Source organism: Littorina saxatilis, linkage group LG12, assembly GCF_037325665.1.
Source record: "Littorina saxatilis isolate snail1 linkage group LG12, US_GU_Lsax_2.0, whole genome shotgun sequence".
In the NCBI taxonomy this organism is placed as follows: domain Eukaryota; kingdom Metazoa; phylum Mollusca; class Gastropoda; order Littorinimorpha; family Littorinidae; genus Littorina; species Littorina saxatilis.
The window spans coordinates 77272706-77279778 of NC_090256.1; positions in this window are offsets into that span (position 1 = coordinate 77272706).

A 7073-nucleotide genomic window follows, 5' to 3' on the forward strand; every position below is an offset into this window, starting at 1 on the left:
TCACCTATATTTCCTTCCAAGAAAACTCTCCCTACTATTCCCTGCAGTTTTCCAATTCTTTTCTTGTTGTCTTATTTCTACCTGACTGGATCCATCACCTTTATTTCACTTACCAAAAGTCTTCTTTTCCACATCCTTATTTTCTCTGCACCCCGCATGTCGTATGAGGCGACTGGCGGATTCTGTTTCTCCTTTTACCCTTGTTAAGTGGTTCTTGTATAGAATATAGTCAATGTTTGTAAAGATTTTAGTCAAGCAGTATGTAAGAAATGTTTAGTCCTTTGTACTGGAAACTTGCATTCTCCTACGTTGCAAGCCCCTGGAGCAATTTTTTGATTAGTGCTTTTGTGAACAAGAAACAATTAACAAGTGGCTCTATCCCATCTCCCCCCCCCCTTTCCCCTATCCCATCTCCCCCCTTTCCCTCGTCGCGATATAACCTTCGTGGTTGAAAACGACGTTAAACACCAAATAAAGAAAGAAAGAAAGAATAAATGACCGGTAATTTTTAATGGGTTGGGGCATTCTGACCAATCACAGGATCTGTTTCAGTAAAACGCCAACTTGATTGAATTACAATTATACTTAATGTATAACCTTCTCTTGCCATTGCCAGTGGGCAACTACATACATATATGTGCATCAGGCTGTGCAGAAACAGAGCTGCAAAAGTGTATGCTTTCAAACGTTCTCGCACAGAGGCACAACAAAAATTCTGTGTGTGTATATGGTCTAGAATCTCGTACTACATAGATGGGTGCGTCTCAGAATCTCGTCCTCTGTTTGTGACATTATCACCAAAAGTAAAATCTTCCCAGAAAACGTTGATAATACTATTTACACACTTCTCAGGGAAGAAAACAAGAAAAAATATAACATTGCCTTTAGTTTGCCATATATTGAGCATTATTTGGACCATGTGTGCAAAATCACCCGTGTAACATGGAAACAACAAAAGACAAAAAAACTGCATTTATAAGGCTGAAAACGACTTTTATTCAGTTATTATTGTTGAATCACAAGCCATTATAGAGTTCAATATGAAATGACTACATGCAAACAACAAAATAATGTTTTTTTCAAAGTTCCATGCATTCGTCAAAATTTCAATACAAAAATGAAAATTAATTAATGATATCCTGATCAGAACATGTTGATACATGGCATTCATTCAGTCTTATTGACATTTAACCTTCACAATAGCATATATACAAAGATTTGTTGCTCCAAGACAAAATGTTAGAAAGTTATCCCAAAAGAATGCAAAATGGTCACCGATGTAACATGAAAACATCACTTTTGTAACAAAGAAACGGTTATGCTTTTTCCCACAAACTTTACTAAATGAAGCTGATTTTGCAACCAGATTCTTCTTAGGTAAAATGCCAAACACTAAAACAGGAACAGAAAGAAAAAAAGCTGGACAAAATCAAGCAAACTTTGCCCCAAAAAAGAGAAACATTAATGAAAAGTTCATCACCGACGTAACTCGGAAACGAACAACCAGACATGTATTATAAGGTTTGACATGAAGAATGCAAATGTTTAAAAGTGGTTCATTCAATTGTTAAGACAATAAACCAAAGGCATTGGTTACATATAGAACAGTTGCCACTTGCAGTTAATTAATTTATTTTAAAAGAAATAATGCCCCCTGGCATTGAAGGTGGGGTCACGAATCATGGTTGCATCAGATGTAGGGACTAAGGAAATATCATCGATCCCTGGAAAGCAATAGTAGTTCCCCTCCGGTTTCCTTCGAAGGAACGTTACCACCAGTTCATCAGGTCGAATCTCTTGCACCTGAAACATGCAAGTACCTGCGATTTCAACTAAAGATTGATGCAATATGTGTACTAGTTTCACTAACATGAATTTGTTTAATGTCTATCAAGATTTTGATGCATCCACATTCACTGGCTAAAAACAAAATAAAGTAATTATTTTGTTCAGACTTACCATTCCATTGAACATACAACTTTTACAATTAAAGAAAACATTGACACTTACCGTTCCTTTAAATGGATTTCGGAAATTTAATTTTGATCATAATTTTTTTATATTTTTAATTTTCAGAGCTTGTTTTTAATCCAAATATAACATATTTATATGTTTTTGGAATCAGGAAATGATGTAAAATAAGATAAACGTAAATGTGGATCGTTTTATATATAAAAAAAAATTATTACAATTTTCAGATTTTTAATGGCCAAAGTCATTAATTAATTTTTAAGCCACCAAGCTGAAATGCAATACCGAAGTTTGGCCTTCGTCGAAGATTGCTTTACACAAATTTCAATCAATTTAATTGAAAAATGAGGGTGTGACAGTGCCGCCTCAACTTTTACAAAAAGCCGGATATGACGTCATCAAAAGTATTTGTCGAAAAAAAGAAAAAAACGTCCGGGGATATCATACCCAGGAACTCTCATGTCAAATTTCATAAAGATCGGTCAAGTAGTTTAGTCTGAATCGCTCTACACACACACACGCACAGACAAACAGACACATACACACACATACACCACGACCCTCGTTTCGATTCCCCCTCTATGTTAAAACATTTAGTCAAGTTTTGACTACGTGAAATCGAAAGAAAAACTATTATTAACAAATGTTTAGCCTAATTTTTCACTTCATAGAATATCATAGCAGCAAAAACTCACCTTTTCTTAAGAACCTTGGGTGTTGATCACTGTCGTAACAAAATCACAGACTTCGGAAACATTCTCGAAATCTTTCTTCGCTGCTGGAACCTGAACTATTTCTCTCTGTAACTGCGCATGCGTAGTCACCCGCACCTCTAAGTCACTACGCGCAAAATAGTTCTAATCTTTCTTCAAAACTCTGAACATTATTTGCAAAACCGTTCACCATCGTAACGGAATTTTGAAGAAGCATGTCATATTGCGCAACTTTCAACTTAGTTTGCAGATGCAATTTTGAGAAAATAATACTTAAATAACATTTAACTTAGCGAGTTTCTATGCCCTTTCATGTCAAGATCGTGTTGAAGATGAATATGCAAATTCTAAAGTTCAAATTTAGGACTTGTTGCTGTTGCACGCGTGTGGAAACCTATGTTACGACAGTGATGGCAAACTTTCAAGCGATTAATTTCGTTTAAAAAAACAATTCTGTGGACAAAATAACATTTCAACTGTCAAGTACACTTAAACCAAACACACATAACAAAAATAGCAGTCCTTGGACATTCTAAACGATTCTTGTAGTGAGGTACAAAACTAGTTGATGGTTCATGTCACAGATCAGACCTCCATTTTTCACGCATTTAATCATTTTTTTCGCAAAACAACCTTCATAATAATCATGCAAAATACTCAGTTTTGTTTGTACTATTTCTTTATTCATTTTACTTCTCAAAAATACCAATATCATGATTTAAAATTCAGTATGTTTCAATTGTGGGCTAATTTGATTATGGCACACACAAAAGGATCAGTTTCTGAGACGCACCCAGATGCAAATCTGCTGCAAATCGACTGAAGTATTAACACGACTATCACCATGTTTTCATGAAACACAGTTCTGTGCTTACGGTCTAGAATCTCTTACTACAAGCATCTCGACATAGATGCAAATCTGATGCAAGTTGACTGAAGTATTAACACGAGTATCACCATGTTTTGGTGTGATAGTTTTGTGAGGATCGTTGTGCTACTGCTGATTTCAGAGAGCAATGTGTGTGCGAGTTTTTACCCTAAAGAAAATAGCATCACAAATCTGAGAAATGATGACATGGTAAGTATACCCCTTTGCCTGTTGAGTACGCAACAAAGATTGACATTGTTTTTTAAAAGAATAGGAACGAAATTAATTCAATTTTAATAAAACAATAAAATTAAATCCGGTTCGATTATTTGTCCGTGTGTTTCGTACTGGTGAGTAAATTGTTATTGTTATCTTGTTATTGTTTTTTAAACAAAGCGATTGAAACTTTGATCAAGCATTTTTTACTTAGTCCGGTCTATGCGCTATGTTTTAATTGAAAATATAAGCTACCCAGCTTGCAGAGAATCTGTTTTATGCAAATCAGGTTCACTCAGCCAAAAACACCACTGGTGGTAAGGCGTCCGCCCCGTGATCGGGAGGTCGTGGGTTCGAACCCCGGCCGGGTCATACCTAAGACTTTAAAATTGGCAATCTAGTGGCTGCTCCGCCTGGCGTCTGGCATTATGGGGTTAGTGCTAGGACTGGTTGGTCCGGTGTCAGAATAATGTGACTGGGTGAGACATGAAGCCTGTGCTGCGGCTTCTGTCTTGTGTGTGGCGCACGTTATATGTCAAAGCAGCACCGCCCTGATATGGCCCTTCGTGGTCGGCTGGGCGTTAAGCAAACAAACAAACAAACCACTGAGCTAGCACTGTCTCGGTCGAGGACTTACTAGAAATGGTGGTGATATATGAAACAAATTATTCAATGTCAATCTTTTTATGACAACATAATTATTTTGATTAAAGTTCAGTGTCAGTGTTTTATGACAAAATATTGATTTAATGTTTTGATGTCTCTTTAAGCGTTTTTTTACATTTAGTCAAGTTTTGACTAAATGTGTTAACATGGACGGGGAATCGAGACGAGGGTCGTGTTGTGTGTGTGTATGTATGTATGTGTGTGTGTGTGTGTGTGTGTGTGTGTGTGTGTGTGTGTGTGTGTGCGTGCGTGCGTGTGTGTGTGTGTGTGTGTGTGTGTGTGTGTGTGTGTGTGTGTGTGTGTGTGTTAAGCTGTTCCGAGAAAACTACTGAACCGATCTTCATGAAACTTCACACAGAGTTCCTGGGTATGATATCCCCAGAATGTTTTTCGTTTTTATATTTAGTCAAGTTTTGACTAAATATTTTAACATCGAGGGGGAATCGAAACGAGGGTCGTGGTGTATGTGCGTGTGTGCGTGTGTGCGTGTGTGCGTGTGTGTGTGTGTGTGTGTGTGTGTGTGTAGAGCGATTCAGACTAAACTACTGGACCGATCTTTATGAAATTTGACATGAGAGTTCCTGGGTATGAAATCCCCGAACGTTTTTTTCATTTTTTTGATAAATGTCTTTGATGACGTCATATCCGGCTTTTCGTGAAAGTTGAGGCGGCACTGTCACGCCCTCATTTTTCAACCAAATTGGTTCAAATTTTGGTCAAGTAATCTTCGACAAAGCCCGGACTTAGGTATTGCATTTCAGCTTGGTGGCTTAAAAATTAATTAATGACTTTGGTCATTAAAAATCTGAAAATTGTAAAAAAAAATAAAAATTTATAAAACGATCCAAATTTACGTTTATCTTATTCTCCATCATTTTCTGATTCCAAAAACATATAAATATGTTATATTCGGATTAAAAACAAGCTCTGAAAATTAAATATATAAAAATTATTATCAAATTTTTTTTTCGAAATCAATTTAAAAACACTTTCATCTTATTCCATGTCGGTTCCTGATTCCAAAAATATATAGATATGATATGTTTGGATTAAAAACACGCTCAGAAAGTTAAAACGAAGAGAGGTACAGAAAAGCGTGCTATCCTTCTCAGCGCAACGAATACCTCGCTCTTCTTGTCAATTCCACGGGCACTGCCTTTGCCACGGGCGGTGGAGTGACGATGCTACGAGTATACGGTCTTGCTGCGTTGCGTTGCGTTCAGTTTCATTCTGTGAGTTCGACAGCTACTTGACTAAATATTGTATTTTCGCCTTACGCGACTTGTTTACATTTAGTCAAGTTTTGACTAAATGTTTTAACATAGAGGGGGAATCGAAACGAGGGTCGTGGTGTATGTGTATGTGTGTGTGTGTGTGTGTGTGTGTGTGTGTGTGTGTGTGTGTGTGTGTGTGTGTGTGTGTGTGTGTGTGTGTGTGTGCGTGCGTGCGTGTGTGCGTGCGTGTAGAGCGATTCAGACCATACTACTGCACCGATCTTTATGAAATTTTACATGAGAGTTCCTGGGATTGATATCCCCGATCATTTTTTTCATTTTTTTGGATAAATGTCTTTGATGACGTCATATCGGCTTTTCGTGAAAGTTGAGGCGGCACTGTCAAGCTCTCATTTTTCAACCAAGTTGGTTGAAATTTTGGTCAAGTAATCTTCGACGAAGCCTTGGACTTTGGTATTGCATTTCAGCTTGAAGGCTTACAAATTAATTAATGACTTTGGTCATTAAAAATCTAAATATTGTAAAAAAAAAAAAAACTTTTTTATAAAACGATTCAAATTTACGTTCATCTTATTCTCCATCATTTTCTGATTCCAAAAACATATAAGTATGTTATATTTGGATTAAAAACAAGCTCTGAAAATTAAATATATAAAAATTATTATCAAAATTAAATTCTTAAAATCAATTTAAAAACACTTTCATCTTATTTCTTGTCGGTTCCTGATTCCAAAAACATATATGATATGTTTGGATTAAAAACACGCTCAGAAAGTTAAAACGAAGAGAGGTACAGAAAATCGTCCTATCCTTCTCAGCGCAACTACTACCCCGCTCTTCTTGTCAATTTCACTGCCTTTGCCATGAGCGGTGGACTGACGATGCTACGAGTATACGGTGATCTACGGTCTTGCTGAAAAAATGCAGTGCGTTCAGTTTCATTCTGTGAGTTCGACTGAGCTTGACTAAATGTTGTATTTTCGCCTTACGCGACTTGTTCGATATATGTCTTTGATGACGTCATATCCGGCTTTTTGTAAAAGTTGAGTCGGCACTGTCACACCCTCATTTTTTCAACCAAATTGATTGAAATTTGGATTAAGCAATCTTCGACGAAGTCTGGACTATGGGATTGCATTTCAGCTTGGATGATTAAAAATTAGTTAATTAGTTAGCTCATTAAAGTTGTTAAAAAAACGAATTTTCAGAAACAGATTAAAAAATGATTGCATTGTATTTCTCATCTTCTCCTGGATTCAAAAATACAGTAGATATGTTATGTTTACTCTAAACATTTGCTCAGAATGAAAGAAAATAGGGTCAGTAAGTACAACAGACGCGTGGTTCGCAGCGGCGAACATGACCTGTCTCAGTCGTCGGTATGGTTAGCCGAGACTATCTGAA